We start from the raw sequence: 19,842 nt of genomic DNA, 5'->3' as shown, positions 1-19,842 counted from the left end.
CAATATTTAGCTCATAGGGCAATGGTTTTACCCATGCCACTCAAGGTTTGACTACCTGGATGTAGACTCTGTCACAGTCAACCATGAAACAGACATCATTCTTATACTCTTCAACAAGTTTTGGAGGTATCCTGAACCTGTTGTTCATCCTTTCCTTGAAATCTTCAAAATAATTATCCATTACCTTATCAAAATTCATACCCATTTCTGCTATGAATTCGTTTATTTGATACAAAATTGGAGTATCTTTCCTCCATACAACTGCACCCTTAGATGGAAAGAATTTCTGTACATAGAAAAATAAACAAACTAGCAAAGAGCCAAATTTACAAGGGTTTGTCTTTGCAGTCCTTATGCTATCCATGTTTTTATTCAATTGTTTTAATAGCACATCAGCTAGGTCAAACTCCATATTTTTCTTTACAATTTTATATGCCAAATCTATAGCCTCACAGGGTACACTATTCATCCTTCTGAAACTATACAGTTTGTATGCAATAACACAAATACCAAATTTCAGTTCTATATCTGAAACATTGTTGAGCTTTAATCCTCTGCCATCCCATTCGGCTTGGGTTAATTTCTGAAGTTCATCTCGACCTAGGGTTTTGGTGGTTTTTGCTTTGGTCAACATTGGTAAACCCGTGATCTTGTGGATCATCTTCTTTGTTATGAGGATGGGTTGCTCTAACCATAATTGTCCATTATGCACACGGCTTAAGATATACCTCACCCATTTCACTTGGAAACTTCTTGGCAGATGCGGGATATGGGTTAAACCTTTGGTTTCCAAATGTTTAAACTCAGGTTTTAGGGTTCCATCCACGCATAACTCAGCTAGAGTACTATAAATCAACCTTACTCGGTAGATGCGACACTGTGAATTATGACTTGTATTTGCAATAGTGATTTATCATTTCCACTCCTTTCTGGAATTGCCTAGGATATGGCTTGAAGATGCAGTCCCTAATCTTTCTTGATAAGTCTTAATTAGATATGGTGGAGTCACCCATTTCTAGAGTGACATTTCCATCATTTGAATTTTCTTGCTCGGTAGACTTAGGAATCCACTATTGTTTCATTTTCTTTCGAATATTATTAGCTCTAGTTTTCTTTTCATCTTCAACCTTTCCTATATTCATGTAATTCTTGGCTATATGACCAAGTGCAGTACAAGTATAGCATCTTATGGTTGTATCTTTCTTCCTTAGGTGATGCCTTCTACAGTTTGTTCCTATGTGTCCATATTCTCCACAATAGTGACATCTACACCAAGTATTGTAATCCCAACCAAATATTGCTTTGACAATTTGTTCTGCTAGATTGAGCGATTTTGATCTACATTCAGATGCCTTATGTCCTTGTTTCTTGCATTTGTGACACTTGCCTTCAAACTTTGGTTTCTCCTTGCATTCATTGGCTTTGTGACCATGTTGATTGCAATTGAAACATTTGCCATTGAATTTACCTTTACCATTACTCCAACATTTGTTAGATGTATGAACTATCTTGCCACAATGATTACAAGTGGGTCTTTGATTCCTTTGGGTACCTTGTTCAGAAGATTCACCTTCTTCCTTGTATCCAAGATCAGCTTTACCCTTTTTCTTATAAAAATTCTGCTCATTTTGCTGATTCAATTGACTCATGTCTGCTTGATATTTCATCATCCTTTCATTGACTTTTTTTTCAATATTTAGATCATTTTCCAAGATTTCATTGATTTGTCTCTCAGTTCTTAAGTCATTCTGTAGACTTTCATTTTGTGCTCTGAGAATCTTGATTTCTTCATTTGCATTGGATAGTTGATCTGCTAGATCTTCATGTTCAAGGGATTGATTTTGAGTTTCATGACTTCTATCTTCCAATTCTTCTTGTGCTTTGTTTCTTTGTTCCAAAACTTCACATAGCCTGATTGATTGTATTTCTTGCTCTCTTTTAAGCTTTCTTACCTCTTCTTGCAAAGATCCATTCTTTTCTAAAAGTTCTTTGATTGCTTTGTCAGCTTCTTCTGAATTACTTGATGGTAACAAATCTTCAATCCTTTCTTCAACATAAAAATGGTCATTTATTTGTCTTACAAGTTCCTTTCTTCTTTTTAGGGATTGAGAAAGATGTTCCTTTGCTTCTTTGAGTTGAACCATGGCCATCTCCAAATCTAGCTTCTCATTCTCAATAGTTTTGTCAAGTCTGAATATCTCCATTGTCCTTGATCTTTGCTCAAGTTGTCAAGCTCTGTCCTGAGAACCACAAATCTCTGATACCAATTTTTGGAAATATTCAAGACTAACAAGGTTACTGAGAGGGGAGGGGTGAATCAGTAAGCTTTAAAATTTAAACCAATTCAGCATAATAACAAATTCGCCATTCATTCATCTACTTTACTGAACGCATCAAAAGATTAACACACTGATTTGGTGACCCAGAAATCTTTCAAATTGAAATTAAAACTGGGGTGGGGATGATGCCCATAAAACTTCAATACTGCAGTATAAATTTGGTCGGTTAAGGCTTACAATGATCACTTCTGGTGATCTTCCCTGTTAGGAGCAAGTAGGACTGCTAGATCCACCTTGTTAGAGGATTTACAAACATACAATGAAGTATGCACTCTGTTAGGAGATTTACAAAAGACTGTTAAGTCTACCCTGTTAAAGGATTTACAAAACTGATTCACCTATTAGGATGAAGCAGTGGATCTGCTTGCAACTAGCTTGCTGATTAGATCTTATGTACTGATCACTTGATGTGATGGAAATATCTTTGCTGCTCCTTGATAACCTTGTTGAATACTTCGCTGCTGATTCTTTTTCAATTCACTCAATTACATTCTTACTTGGCTCTTGCTTGACTATTACTCTTCTTCATTATTTTCTATTGTAAATGGCACAATACATTACATATATACCATTCCAATATTTACAGCAACAAGGTCGGCCAAACACAAGTGGACAAAACATTACTGAGTCGGCCAGATAGTAGAAAACTCAGGTTCCTCAAACTCACTTGGTGACCTTCTGACACTCAGCATCCACTACATTACATGGCATCGTCATGCACTTGGTAGAGGTAGGGGCTCGGTCCATACTAATCACTCTGAGTAGCTTGGAACTTGGTAACCACTGGTGACTCGGTAAACATTGTGTCACTCGGTAGAAACTAACTCCTTCAATTCACTTGGTAAGCACTGAATACTTCTTTTACCTTTCTATCTTGGTAATCACTAAAACCTTCATTTACCTTCCTGACTCGGTAAATACTAAATCATTCATTTACCTTCCTGACTCAGTAAACACTAAATCCTTCGTTTACCTTTCTGACTCGGTAAACATTAAAACCTTCGTTTACCTTTTTTACTCGGTAAACACTGCTGAACATACTTGGTAACCAACGAATGCTCGGTATGAACTATAAACTGAGTGATGAACTCGGTAAGCATTCAGAATCAAATAAGGGTTGTAACTAATGAAAAATGTATAATTATTCCAAAAATCTCCCCCTTTGGCATTAGTGACAAAAACACTTATGAGCCAAAATTTATATACAAGATCTGACAAAACTGATTTGATTCTGTTGTGTTGTGTGCTGAATATACATGGGCTACCTTACATATAACTCCCCCATACAATATACACAAGGTTTTTACATGATTTATATGACTTTATTCTTTATTACTTTATTACCTTCTCCCCTTTTGTGTTTGATTTTCTGATTTTCCTCTATATATTGCTTTCTCCCCCTTTTTGACAATAATGCCAAAGAATAAAGAATGTATTTACGTGGAGACACCAAAATGTGTGATAAACTCATAATGTACCTGAAGAATTAGTTGTAGAGTTTTATCCCAATTTTCTTGCAGGATTTTACATATGGAGAGAGCTACTTGAACTTCTGTAGAAAGTTCAATCACATGGTCTGCAATAGAGAATTTTTTGTCATGGATCAATGTTTTTGAATATGCAATGTGCTTTTGCATTATGTTCATGACAGGAAGGATCATATTCTGGATGTCAATCAGAGTAGACCTGATCCTTGCTTACTCTCTCAGCAATTCTGCCTATTTCTCTGACAAAAATCTTATTTTATGATGATGGGATGAACTTGCACTGTGGTTAGATTGTAGCATTTGGGCACTGACCTTCATGTCCTCATCAATTTTATTCAACTTTTCTTTGATTTCTTTGGTATACTTGGTAACATCACAAAGTTTGCCAAAAAGTGAAGTTACATTATTAAAAGAATTCTCAAAATTACTCAAAATTGTAGACAATTCTACCTGTGTTAATGCAATATGATGAGCAATGTGCTCAAGCACCTTATTGTCAAATTTCTTCTCTGCCTTTTCAATTAATTTTTCTTGGCTGGAGGTATCCTCATTGAATTTATATACAGCCTCTTCCAACCGAATAAAAATGTGTTGAGTAGAATCTACTTCAACACCTATAGCCTCTGTTATTATATTTTTAGCACTTTCAATAATGCTATATTCCTAGTCTCTTTCATGCCTGAGCTATTTTTTTCGTGCCTTTTGCTCTAATAGTTGACTGATCATTCTCATTTCATCAACTGATGCAGTATCTAGATCTATCTTAGGAATGACAATGTCCTTATCCAGATCTATTTCTTCATCTACTGCCTTACTGGAAAACATGTATCTCTTTGGTTTTTCTGTAGTGATTGCACCTTTGTCCTTTGAAATTGAAACAATAGTTGATGATGCTGGACTGGATGTCAAAACTAGAATGGGACCAACTAAAGGTAAACTAAGAGAAGTGCTGGCTATATCAAAACTTGATATACTTCCCAAAAATGATGTACTAGTCAAAAATGATGTACATACTGGTATATTTACAGTTGGAGAACTGACTGGAGCAAAAATTGGGGCCAATGTGGCTGAGGAAGACAAAATTGGTAAGAAACTGGGAAGACTTACTGTACAAGCTACAGGTGGGAGAGATATACTTGGTGAAGTAGCTGCTGCAGTGGATGACTCAGTGGCTGATGATGTGCTTGGAAGCTCGGTAACTAAAGAAGTGACTGCCAGCTCGGTAGATGAAGTGCTTGGCACTTGTATTGCAGAAACTTGGAGCTGAGAGGAGACTGGAGGAATTTGAGCAATGGATGTCTCTGTTGTGCTCACAATCTTGCTTGAAGATCCTATCTCCATAGTAGATTTTACAGTCTTTGGTGGAGAGTGAGGAAGGGAAGCAATGACATCAGCTGCAATTTTTACTGGATCTTCTTCCTCTTTGTATTGTTCATCTTCTTCTTCTTCCTCCATTTCTTTTTCAGCTTCTTCTTCCTCAATTTCTTTTCTAGCTTCTTCTTCAACTTCTAACATTATTGAATGGAGATCCCCTGGAATATCTTCAATATCATCATCATCATTATCATCACTGATATCATTGTCCGTGATTTCAACAGTATCCTCACTGGGTTTGTGTAGATGATAGATATTTTTCCACATGTTTGTTGCATCATTTACTACATGCTCAATGTCTTTGACAAGTATCAAACAAGTGTGGAATCTAATCATCATATTACCTTCATGATCTTTCAGTGATTTCTTCACTTCAGCATTAGAGAGACTTGGCAGGAGATTCCTTAGGGTCTGCTCATAAATGTCTTTGACAGTCTTGGTTGCAGCTTCCCATCTTGGTTGCAATCTTTCCAATAGCTCTTTGGAGATCTGAGAGGCTATCTGGTCTGGGGAGTATTTCCATTTACCCATTTTGTTCAGTACCAGATCCTCAATTTGCATTTTCTCCTGTTCTGTTCTAGTTTCAAAATTTAATGCTTTGAAGGTTGTGAAGCTACCTCCTTCATCTAATTGCTTTAGTCTTGCTTCAAAGGTGAGTGGAGGCTTAACAAATATAGGTTCCTTCTTTCCCTGTCTTGTTCTCCTGGAGAATACTACAGTGGTTTGCTTTGTAGGTTTGGTGATAGTCACCTTACCTTTCTTTCGTTGAGGCTCTTCTTTTTCTTCTTCCTTTTCTTCATCTTCTCCTCTCCCTTCTGTTATCATGAGAGGTCCAGTATCAGCTTTTAGCTTTTCTATTTTTCTCCTGCCTTTAGAGATTGCTTGAGGAAGCTTGATTTCAAGCTCTATTCTAACCTTTGCCTCTTCATAGGTTCCAAATGCAGGCAACTTGGGATCCACTAGTTCATTTACCAGTGCCTCAATGATATCTCTGGCATCATCAATATTTAGCTCAAAGGGCAATGGTTTTACCCATGCCACTCAGGGTTTGACTGCCTGGATGTAGACTCTGTCACAGTCAACCATGAAACATACATCATTCTTATACTCTTCAAAAGGTTTTGGAGGTATCCTGAACCTGTTGTTCATCCTTTCCTTGAAATCTTCAAAATAATTATCCATTACCTTATCAAAATTCATACCCATTTCTGCTATGAATTCATTTATTTGATACAAAATTGGAGTATCTTTCCTCCATACAATTGCACCCTTAGATGGAAAGAATTTATGTACATAGAAAAATAAACAAACTAGCAAAGAGCCAAATTTACAAGGGTTTGTCTTTGCAGTCCTTATGCTATCCATGTTTTTATTCAATTGTTTTAATAGCACATCAGCTAGGTCAAACTCCATATTTTTCTTTACAATTTTATATGCCAAATCTACAGCCTCACAGGGTACACTATCCAGCCTACTAGAACTATACAATTTGTATGCAATAACACAAATACCAAATTTTAGTTCTATATCTGAAACATTGTTGAGCTTTAATCCTCTGCCATCCCATTCGGCTTGGGTTAATTTCTGAAGTTCATCTTGACCTAGGGTTTTGGTGGTTTTGGCTTTGGTCAACATTGGTAAACCCGTGATCTTGTGGATCATCTTCTTTGTTATGAGGATGGGTTTCTCTAACCATAATTTTCCATTATGCACACGGCTTAAGATATACCTCACCCATTTCACTTGGAAACTTCTTGGCAGATGCGAGATATGGGTTAAACCTTTGGTTTCCAAATGTTTAAACTCAAGTTTTAGGGTTCCATCCACGCATAACTCAGCTAGAGTACTATCCATATCTAGTGTCCCTATTTCTTGCACAGTACACTTGAAATGAGTACGAATATCATTGATAAGAAGTACCTTTGGAGGGATCTGCGATTGAGCTCCATGCGGGTCAAGTGATTCAGCGATGGCAGGAACAATTTGGAAATTGGGCACCTCCCATTCAACTCCCTTCACAAGCATTTCAGAACTTCTCTTTGCCTTACTGCCACTGGTGCTTGCGGATGCCATTGCTGCTCGGTGAGAGAACGATTTTGTAACACAAATTCTTTGCTGAAAAATCACCTCAAATCACTTGAACTCGCTTGGATGCACTTGAAAATATATTTGCTCTGTGAACTCTGAATTCGTGGTGAAGAATGGGATCAAATTCTTCCTTTTTGATCAAAATCCTATCATTAATGCTCAGGTATGAAGGTAGCTGAGAATTAGGGTTTTATAAATAGTCACCGACTTACTCGATAAACCTTGCAACTCGGTGAACACACAAAACCTTTCTTATTTTCCCGACCAAGCTCAGTAAAGTCTGTAAATCAACCTTACTCGGTAGATGCGACACTGTGAATTATGACTTGTATTTGCAATAGTGATTTATCATTTCCACTCCTTTCTGGAATTGCCTAGGATATGGCTTGAAGATGCAGTCCCTAATCCTTCTTGATAAGTCTTAATTAGATATGGTGGAGTCACCCATTTCTAGAGTGACATTTCCATCATTTGAATTTTCTTGCTCGGTAGACTTAGGAATCCACTGTTGTTTCATTTGCTTTCAAATATTATCAGCTCTAGTTTTCTTTTCATCTTCAACCTTTCCTATATTCATGTAATTCTTGGCTATATGACCAAGTTCAGTACAAGTATAGCATCTTATGGTTGTATCTTTCTTCCTTAGGTGATGCCTTCTACAGTTTGTTCCTATGTGTCCATATTCTCCACAATAGTGACATCTACACCAAGTATTGTAATCCCAACCAAATATTGCTTTGACAATTTGTTCTGCTGGATTGAGTGATTTTGATCTACATTCAGATGCCTTATGTCCTTGTTTCTTGCATTTGTGACACTTGCCTTCAAACTTTGGTTTCTCCTTGCATTCATTGGCTTTGTGACCATGCTGATTGCAATTGAAACATTTTCCATTGAATTTACCTTTACCATTACTCCAACATTTGTTAGATGTATGACCTATCTTGCCACAATGATTACAAGTGGGTCTTTGATTCCTTTGGGTACCTTGTTCAGAAGATTTACCTTCTTCCTTGTATCCAAGATCAGCTTTACCCTTTTTCTTATAAAATTTTTTCTCATTTTGCTGATTCAATTGACTCATGTCTGCTTGAGATTTCATCATCCTTTCATTGACTTGTTTTTCAATATTTAGATCATTTTCCAAGCTTTCATTGATTTGTCTCTCAGTTCTTAAGTCATTCTGTAGACTTTCATTTTGTGCTCTGAGAATCCTGATTTCTTCATTTGCATTGGATAGTTGATTTGCTAGATCTTCATGTTCAAGGGATTGATTTTGAGTTTCATGACTTCTATCTTCCAATTCTTCTTGTGCTTTGTTTCTTTGTTCCAAAACTTCACATAGCCTGATTGACTGTATTTCTTGCTCTCTTTTAAGCTTTCTTACCTCTTCTTGCAGAGATCCATTCTTTTCTAAAATTTCTTTGATTGCTTTGTCAGCTTCTTCTGAATTACTTGATGGTAACAAATCTTCAATCCTTTCTTCAACATAAAAATGGTCATTTATTTGTCTTGCAAGTTCCTTTCTTCTTTTTAGGGATTGAGAAAGATGTTCCTTTGCTTCTTTGAGTTGAACCATGGCCATCTCCAAATCTAGCTTCTCATTCTCAATAGTTTTGTCAAGTCTGAATATCTCCATTGTCCTTGATCTTTGCTCAAGTTGTCAAGCTCTGTCCTGAGAACCACAAATCTCTGATACCAATTGTTGGAAATATTCAGGACTAACAAGGTTACTGAGAGGGGAGGGGTGAATCAGTAAGCTTTAAAATTTAAACCAATTCAGCATAATAACAAATTCACCATTCATTCATCTACTTTACTGAATGCATGAAAAGATTAACACACTGATTTGGTGACCCAGAAACCTTTCAAATTGAAAGTAAAATTGGGGTGGGGATGATGCCCATGAAACTTCAATACTGCAGTATAAAGTTGGCTGGTTAAGGCTTACAATGATCACTTATGGTGATCTGCCCTGTTAGGAGCAAGTAGGATTGCTAGATCCACCTTGTTAGAGGATTTACAAACATACAATGAAGTATGCACTCTGTTAGGAGATTTACAAAAGACTGTTAAGTCTACCCTGTTAAAGGATTTACAAAACTGATTCACCTATTAGGATGAAGTAGTGGATCTGCTTGCAACTGGTTTGCTGATTAGATCTTATGTACTGATCACTTGATGTGATGGATATATCTTTGCTGCTCCTTGATAACCTTGTTGAATACTTCGCTGCTGATTCTTTTTCAATTTGCTCAATTACATTCTTACTTCGCTCTTGCTTGACTATTAATCTTCTTCATTATTTTCTATTGTAAATGGTACAATACATTACATAAATACCATTCCAATATTTATAGCAACAAGGTCGGCCAAACACAAGTGGAAAAAACATTACTGAGTCAGCCAGATAGTAGAAAACTCAGGTTCCTCAAACTCACTTGGTGACCTTTTGACACTCGGCATCCACTACATTACACGGCATCGTCATGCACTCGATAGAGGTAGGGACTTGGTCCATACTAATCACTCTGAGTAGCTTGGAACTTGGTAACCACTAGTGACTCGGTAAACATTGTGTCACTCGGTAGAAACTAACTCCTTCGATTCACTTGGTAAGCACTGAATACTTCTTTTACCTTTCTATCTTGGTAATCACTGAAACCTTCATTTACCTTCCTGACTCGGTAAATACTAAATCCTTCATTTACCTTCCTGACTCGGTAAACACTAAATCCTTCATTTACCTTTCTGACTCGGTAAACATTAAAACCTTCGTTTACCTTTTTTACTCGGTAAACACTGCTGAACATACTTGGTAACCAACGAATGCTCGGTATGAACTGTAAACTGAGTGATGAACTCGGTAAGCATTCAGAATCAAATAAGTGTTGTAACTAATGACAAATGTATCATTATTCCAACAGATCACAACACTTTGGATCACCTTATCATGGTCTATCTATCATGATCCACTCCAATTAATCCATCTTTCATCATTCTTCACTATAGTCCTTCTAGGCCTGCCTAGTAGCCCTGTCGAGATATAAATTTGAAAATTCCATGAAAAGTTTCCAAACAACCTAGTAAGTTGATTACCTTTCTAAATACCCTTTTTGGAGTTATTAAACCCATCTTAAACTCAGACCTTCATGCCTTGAATGGTGAATCCTTTTATTGCTGATTGCACATGCACCAGGCCTAATTAGCCTGGCCCAACAAAGAAGCCCTATCCACCACTACCCTCCAAGACTCAAAAGACCTAAAATAGTCTTGGTAGAGTGACAAAATACCACCACTTGTAAACTTAGATTTTCTAGATATCCACATCTACACTCCCAACCAACAAACCCTCATGAAATGGGTTAACAAACTAGGGCTTTCTAGAAAAAACCATTCCCTACAAACACAAATTTGAATTTAATTCAAACACCTTCAAACACATCCCATAAACATATCCAACCATTACATCCCATTTCTATCCACCAAAAATCTTCCAACCAAAATTGGTCATAGTTTTGAGTCAATCTTCATTGATCCATTTTTTATGAGTCACAAGAACCTATCTTTCTAAATCTTGAATGGTCCACTTAGCATTCATTGCATCTAGGCAATGCTCATAGAGTTGAAGGCTAAAGCATTGGTTCTTTTGAGAGGTCACCCATTCTAGTACTATAGGCTATATCACACTTAACTATGGAGCTTTCCGCACAGTCAATCCACTTAACTTGTTACTACTAGGCCCCTTCACAAAACTTTCAGCAAGCATTGTGCTTTTTGAACCATTGAATATAATAGATCCCAAGGTTTTTTTTTCCTTCTAAATAGTCTAATTCTTATTGTTATTGATCATGGATATGCAGATAGGTGAAGGTGAGAAACTAATGAGGGAATTGTTTGGAGTTGTTTGTTGTTGACAACCTATAGTAATATTTGTTGATGAAATAGATTCTCTTCTCTCTCAAGTAAATATGCCATATATTTTCAAATTCATATGTTAGTCTATAGAAAAACCATTGCATTGTAATCTAAGAGAAATACTTAATTCTTATCCATAATCATGGGTGACAGCGCAAGTTAGAAGGAGAGCATGAGTCGAGTAGAAGATTAAAGACACAGTTCCTTATAGAGATGGAAGGATTTGATGGTGGAAATGAGCAACTTCTACTAATTGGTAGTCCTTATAAACCAAATATACATTTTAACAAACAATAATAGGAAATAATTTCTTATGCTTTTTATTTTTCCAATTAATATACTATTTTGTACAGTTTTCTAGAGTCTACAATAACCTGAGTGCCATATATAGGAAATCAGAGCTTTCTTATTTGTAGTTTTTCCTTTGGTGTGCTTTCATTTTGGAGTAAAAAGAATGTTTATAAATTTTGAATGCTTAAAATTTGATGTGTAATGGTTTGGGAGTAAACATAAAGTTTTCAAATTCGGAATGCTCAATTTTCTCAGTGCAATTCAGCTAGAACATATTCTTCTGAACTACGTTGTTCCCATATCCCAACTCAGGCTTATGCAGTACTCATTTCTATCTTTTTTTGATACCAGGGCTGCCTATACACTATATCTAGCATTCTTCAAAGAAGAAAATATATCACCTCCTCCTTGCTACCTCAAGCATCATCTAAAGACTAAATCAATAATCCTTCAAGATTATCTGAATCCCTCAATGGCTAGTCTTGCATTCTTACACTTGCATAGGAAGAAAATAGTTATGGGAGGGTTAATAACTACATTATATATTATCTTAGGTGTGATGTTAAGGTTCTAGAAGACTCTTTTGTAAATGTGTCATTGTGACTTGAGATGAAAGCACTACAAAATCTCTTGACCCAATTGCTGCACTTACTAGCTGAAATGCATTAGCAAAAATAGTATACTCATGATTGTTTGACTAGCATGATGTACCATTTGTGAGTATTGTGTTGCTTAGGAAAAGATCTCAAAGAAGAATATATTTGGAGAGTGAAGTATATTTCTTAGTTTTTTTAGAATGTATATTATTCTATCGGCTCTTCTTAAGATAATGCCATTTGTATTGGATATAGGCTAGTAAATAAAATAAATAATTCAATTGGCCAGGACCCTAATTGGCATTCTTGATATTTATAGTTTTGAGATTTTCAAGAATAATAGGTACTTTTTTTAATAGATATCAAGACTACATATTTTAAATCATGCCTTGTAGCTATAGTCACTACAATTTAGTGAGCTATAGTTAAAAGCTTTCATAATATGAAATGTTTACATATTACTCTTTGGTGAGCTAAGGAAAACCTATTTTTTTCTTCATTGCAGTTTTGAACTATTATTTATCAACCTTACAAATGAGAAGCTACAACAACACTTCAATCAGGTCAAAAAGTTCCATATCTATTAAATTATCATAATTTTTGAAAGAAATATATTTTTTATATAGTTTATTTTTGCTCTTTACTCAGGGTATATTTTCTTAACTATTTTAATATTATTTTTTTGTGTATGATATTTACTTTTTTCTATGGATTTTTGTATATGCTGTGCAACATGTCTTTAGATGGAACAAGATGAATACACAAGAGAAGAAATTAATTGGATCTACATTTACTTTGTTAACAATCAAGATGTTTTGGATTTGATTGAAAAGGTCTTTTTTGATATCCATTTCCTTTTCTAGTTAGATGTAGATGCAAACTACATAGTTAAACATACACACAATATATCATTTTAATTAAGGTTCTCAATAAACATCCTAGGTATAGGTAAATTAGTGGAGTTAACATTTATTCATAACTTCAAATAATATTTTTTTCTATAGAATTGAGTATCTTATGGACTAAATATTTTAGAATGATCCCTTTCTCAATTTAACTTGTAGTGCCTTATTAGAAATTTGTGTTTATTAGAGCACAAACTTTTGAAATTGAGGGCCAGGATCTTAAATACAACTATATTTTGTAAATGTAGAAACCAAGGGGAATTGTAGCTCTTCTGGATGAAGCATTCTATGTTTATGAGACCATTGTTCATACAATTTTTGAGATGCCCATTTGATATCATATGATATGCTAGTTTCCCTTGAACTTTGTTTTTCAATTCATAGATTTCAAAATAAGAATGGCATTTCCATTACTATGTGAATAAGATATAGGGAATGCGAAGAAAATAATAGTGACATTTTTTTAGCTATATGTGGACAAGATATAATGAATGGAAAGTTATAATGTAGCTATTCAACAAAATAGGAATCTCACAAGCATCAATGGAAGCTAAATACCAATGAGAGTAAATCTTGGACTTTAGCTTTGAAGCAAAGATTAGGCCATGATTAACTTAACAAAATAGAGATAATAGGAAGGCTTGGATTGGTTAACAGATTATATAAATTAATAATTTGAAACCTAGCAAGAAAATACCAGATTAGATAAAGTGAACAATCACCAACATGTGCTCATTTCTCTCAGGTGGTTATCTTTGCTGAAATAACATATGCTAATCTCAAAAAGAAAATAGATCATGATGATAAGTGCACCCCAATCATCTTAGAAATCTACAAAAAATCTGTCCAAGTTTATGGCCTATTATTATTATGAGCTTTATAAGTTTATATAGTTCATTTCCTATTAAAAATTACTATTACATTTTGGTTTTCTTTGTGTTGTACATAATCAAAATTAAACCCATTTATTTCTTATTACAAGGCTGCATCAACCTTATGCTCAAAAAAAGAAGAGGAAGCCTCATGTTATAACATGAGGCTTCTTCTTTTTGTTTCAAGCATCAACCTTATACTCAAAAAAAAGGAAGAGGAAGCCTCGTGTTATAATATTAGAACCACAAGAGCCATAGGAGAATGTCAAAGATAGTCATGATGTGCCTATTAGTAGTAGGCACATTCTGACTATCTTTGGCTAATAGGCACATTGTGACTATCTTCAACATTCTTCAATCAGGAATTCTCTTTCAGTTGAGAGCTCGCAAGGGAGATCAGCTAGTGAAGATGCTCTGTTAGCGCCTTCAAAATCAGCAGGAAAGTGGGGTGTGGGACCTTCTTCAAAAAATGGTACCGTTGGATCAAATCCAACATCAAGAAATCAAGGTTTAGAACCAGCTCCAAGGTAGTTCATCATATTAGAACATGGAAAATGGTGCCTTGTACTACCTTTTTATGTTTATCACTTACCTATCTGCAACTCCACAATCGATATTGATAGTCTCTTTCCCTCACCGTGCAAATGAACTAGTTTACTTTTATTGATGCAGCTGAACTACAAGTGCCTTTTGTGTTCTTGAAAAATTGTAAGCTTTCAACTTTTGTGAAGCCATTACTGATGCAAATGAACCATTGGTGAGGTGTCAATTTTAAGGTAATTTTTTGTTTCTATAACATACAGTTCAATTGCTAGAAATATTTCATCTAGATTGTTAATTGATAGATTGTTAACTTTTCATGTCATTTTCTACTTTGGTTGGGTAGTTCTCCTTGAATTTGTAAATCTTGTTGTAGTCTTTAGCCTAATGATAGTGTGGTATTACATCCAGGGTGATAACATAGTTGACTTAAAACTTTTCATTAAAGAAAATATCAAGGGATATTATTTGAATTGTAGATATTTGTAAATTCTGTTGGTTTTAGACATAGTTATAGTTATGGTTATATATATACTCTTATGATGATGTGATTGGGACGGTAAGTTTTTTTGTCATATTTATTTGTTTGAAAAATAGATGAAATTATTGGCTTTCATTCCTAATAAATAATTCTTTCCTAATTTTATTCTTCCCTATAGGAACCAAAATTTAGATGTGTTGTGCCAATTATTGCAAAGGTTTTACTCTCATAGGAGCCTTTTAAACTGCACAAAATTTGAGTTGTAAAGCATAATTGCTCAGTGGAGACTTAGGATATCGTGCACATTTCTTCCTCCTTCCCATTTTTTTGTATGAAATAAATCATGTGATGAACGAAACAATGGTGTGGAGGTACAAATGTGCACTCTCATGCACCGAGCAATTATGCTTTAGAATCAAATTTTGTGCAGTTTAGAAGGCTCCTATGAGAGAAAAGCTTTTACAATAATTGGGATAGCTCATCAAAATTTGTACATATCTTGGTCTCAATTTCGACACATGTGTCTTCACTTTGACGTCAATTGTATGGCATTGGCATAGAAAAGTAAGGGGTTTTGGTCACAATTTTGATGCCAAATTGGTCACCTTTGACATCAATTGTATGGAACCAACATAGAAAATTAAGGGGTTTTGGTCGTAATTTTGATGCCAAATTGGTGTGGGTTTACATCAAAATTTTGACCAGCGGTGCTCGCAAATGAGAAAATAATAGTTCAGGTTGGACTAAGGAAATCAATGAAATTCGCGTCGGTAAGTCCACCTTATGAAGTCAAAATTTTGATGCAAAATGTGTGTGTGTCAAAAAATAAACCAACAAAGACTGACAACAAGCTTAGTTTCCTTATCGACCTACTCTAGTCAAAATTTTGACCTTTTCGCATCAAAATTTAGGCCTAAATTTACTAGTGTATAGCTTCTCGTCAATTTTCTCACTACTAGAATATAACTTTTCCAGTCTCTTCTTAGCCTAGGTTAACTCTCCTTTCATAATAATATTGTACTTATCAAGTTTTGCATGCTCTATTTTGATATATCAAAGTTTAGATGTCACTTTTGTAATATCGGATCTTAGATCTACATTTTTATATTTTAGATCGAATTCAACCTTGCTAATATCATTCTTCAAACTTATCTTTATTTCAATGATCTTTAGCTCATGTTTCATAATCTCATTCTATTTCTTCAACTTAGATACATCATCACTATATTTTGTCAGCTCTTTAGGTTCCTTTATGGATTTGAGATGATCAATATTGTCTTTCAATTTCCCAATGTAGTCTTTTGCATCTTCATATCTTTCTTTTAGGTTATCTCTTTCTTCAGTAAGAAGGTTAATCTACTCAAGAGCTTCTTCAAGATTCTTATGCAATTATTCCATATTCATAGCAATCTTACTCAACATGTTAAGCCTCTTATGAGTATCCATGCTCCAGTACCAATTGGTAGAAATAGGGAATACTAAGGGGGGGCGGAGCGATGAATCTGTATTTTGCAAACTTTAGCCCAAAATTGGATATTGTTAACTACTTTATAACATGCGTATGAAAGTATACTAACAATGTTAAAAAATAAACATAACCATGATATAAGGGAACTCATAACACCATATTTCTTAACTAGAGAAACCCTAGCCAAGGGAAAACACTAGTGGGGATGGTAACCACAAAATGATTCACTAAAAAAAAGTATCTAGTTAAGTATGTTGACCATTTTAGGAGTCTACCACATACATTATAGTGTCTTGATCCTTATTGGAGGACTAGGTCCTATTAAAAGCCTCAACTCTATAGGATTTGTTCCAACTCTATTAGGAGTTGATATATATAATTTCAAAATGTATGCAAGATGAGCCCACTGCCAAAACATGTAATTATACAATACAATTCTTTATACAAAAGAGATAAATACAAAAGCCTCTTTACAATGTTGATATCTTCAATATCTGATCTTTTCTTTATAGCTCTTTGCATACCTTTGATCATACATCATATAGTTCACATATCACTTACATCTTACTCATTCATACTTTTTGCATATTAAAATACCTTCTTAGTTCACAAATATGTCCAATCGGCCTTCAAGCTTTCACACGCTTGGCAAAATGAAAAGCTAACTTTTTTCCTCTTAGCATTAACATCTAGGACGCCATCCCTAATTAGTTAAGTAATCATTTCATAACCAAAATGATTCCTTAACCTATAATTTACACATTTTTGTTATATTATGTTCTTTCTTGTACATTGCTTTTACGCTTATTTAATTCATAACTCATTATGTACTATATGTACTAACTTGCGCACTTACATACATCATCTTGATATCGCATACTATCTATACCTCAATGTATACATGCCAATAATAACTCTATCATCTGTACACATCAAAACTATCTCTATTCTATTGGATAAGTATTTGATACTTAGACAATTTTCCATGTCTAATTGTGGAATCTTCATCTATAAATAGTGCCTTCTTCACATAAGGTATATGTTTCCATAAATGGTAACTCCTACAATATACCAACTTATCCTACTTAACCATATTTCCAACATTAATGTGGAAATCCAACCACCAAGTACTATACAACCACTTTTTCACTCTTCTAAAGTGAGCTTGATTAAGAGCCAACCCTATTAAAGGATATAAAACACACTATTAGGTGTCACCCTGTTAAAGGATTTAATCACCCTGTTAGGAGTGGCCTTGTTAGAGTTCTTTAAAAATATACCACCAAAATCTCACCTTGATTATAGGATTTACAACATGACTATGAGGTCAACCTTGATTAAAGGATTTAATTGCCACAATGATCAGAAAGTAACAACTAGGTTGATCTGATAAGTTATAATTCACTTTGCATGTTAAGATCTCCATTCATCTTGTTCCTAGTTCATTGAATGGTCTTCATCACATTTTCCATCTTTGATCTTCTTGGAAACACTTCAAGCAATCTCGCTTTCATCAACATCTCACTTTTCCTCTACAACTCGTATTCCTTCACATATCCTTCACAAATTTTCTATCCAATCAACAAATAATCTCATATGCCTACTTAAATGACAGCTTTAATTTTTTCCCTCTTAAACATAATTTTAGATCTTAAGGTTTGATCAAATTTATTGAATTTGTTCTTCATTTTTTCTTTCTACTTATTTCTTGAAACTTCTAAAATATTCTCATTAAATCTTCACCTTAGATCTCTTAAAAAACCCAATTCATACATTAAATATGTTAGCTCATCAATCCTCATCTTCAATGTCTTGACTATTCTACAAATTCAACTGTGTCAGCCTCAAATCTTGATTCTTTCTCAAACTACTAATTTACTGACACTTGGTCATCACTATGCTCTTCATCTTGGTCATCACTAGGTAGCTTAGTCACTACTAATCTATCTCATTTGGCTTACACTAGCTTTCTTGGTCATCATCGTGCTCAGTCATTACTTCAATTTACCTTCATATTGCTTAGTCATTACCATCACTCATCTAATGCTTAAGTTCCTTAATCTTCTACATGGTAATGCTTAACATCTTTATTGACCTAGTAACCTGTTAGTTAGTAAAAATCATGTTTTATTTAACTTTTTGACTTCCATCAATCATGTCTTCCATAATTCACCTCATCTTTATTCTTCACTTAATGCAATCATCGAACAATATATTATCTTGTCAAATACTAACTGATCAAATTGCCTTTGTAGTTTCATCATATACTTACTCCTCTTTACTCGACCACTTTACCAATTAATCTTGTTATCTCTCTTTTCAAATCCTCTTCATCAATCAAATAATATGGCACTCTACACTGTTAGCAAATGTCGTATCGATAAGGTTTGACATCAATGAAAACTTAACGATTATTCCAATTATAGTTCCAACATATGTAATCCACCTCATATATCATATACATTAGTTAAGAGCTTAATTGAAGATCAAGGAAGTGGATGGATTGAATATTTTATACACATGAGGGAAATATTACTAAAAGAAAAGAATTCTTGATCTTGGGAGAAAGCTAAACCTAGTGATAGGACTAATGTCAATACCATTAATATAATAAAAGGTATATCTCCACACATGTGACATTTAATTTATATTAGTGAAAAACCCAACATGCATATATAAAACTTTATTCCTTCACATGTGATCTATAGATCAAACATGAATAATTTGAGGTCATTTGAGTACTTGTATATTTTGAAGTCTTAACTTTTTGTGATTTTCCTCTAGGGTATTTTAAATTTCATTCATTAGAAATAGATATCTATCTCTATTATTGGTTATGTATTTTTTGAAATTTTTTAATGCTTCATGAGAAAGAGAGATCTCACTATTCATAAAAGTCTAATTAAAATTGAAGTGATTGAGTTAGTATGTATCAATCAAAAATTCATTTTAAAATTTATTGAGTTTTATAATTGAGGTTACTTGTAGTTTTAATGTTTTTTATTTTTATTTTTAAAAAGGGTGTTGTCCCATCATACTATAACCCAGAGGGTGTTTAGTCGCTAGTCAAATAGTTGCAACACATCAATGGATAACCACAAATATTTAAAAAAATCAAAATATAATGACCATTAGAATCATAGAAATAGAGTAATAGTCTCTAGAAATTTTTTCCATCTTACTATCTAAGTTAATAAGGCCACCTAGGGCCATCTCCAGTAGTAAACATAACTTTACTACTTAAATACTCATAACTGAAAACCAAAATAATTATAACAATTTTCAAAAAATGCCTATAATGACAATTAACAACAAAGAAAAAAATAGCACACAAAACTTGGTCCCCATTAGGATCCTTTAAAGTTTCATCTCACTTGCTACAACAGATTGGCCCAATCCTCTATCAAGAACTTGAAAATTTCCTTAATTACCTTCATCATTTTCATCATCACTGATGCAAAAGTATCCTTGGTTCATTGGCAC

The sequence above is a fragment of the Cupressus sempervirens genome, chromosome 2 (genome assembly GCF_028749045.1).
Source record: "Cupressus sempervirens isolate cs-2001-9-10 chromosome 2, ASM2874904v1, whole genome shotgun sequence".
Taxonomy (NCBI): domain Eukaryota; kingdom Viridiplantae; phylum Streptophyta; class Pinopsida; order Cupressales; family Cupressaceae; genus Cupressus; species Cupressus sempervirens.
The sequence above is the reverse complement of the archived record's forward strand: the minus strand, read 5'-3'. Positions refer to the sequence as shown.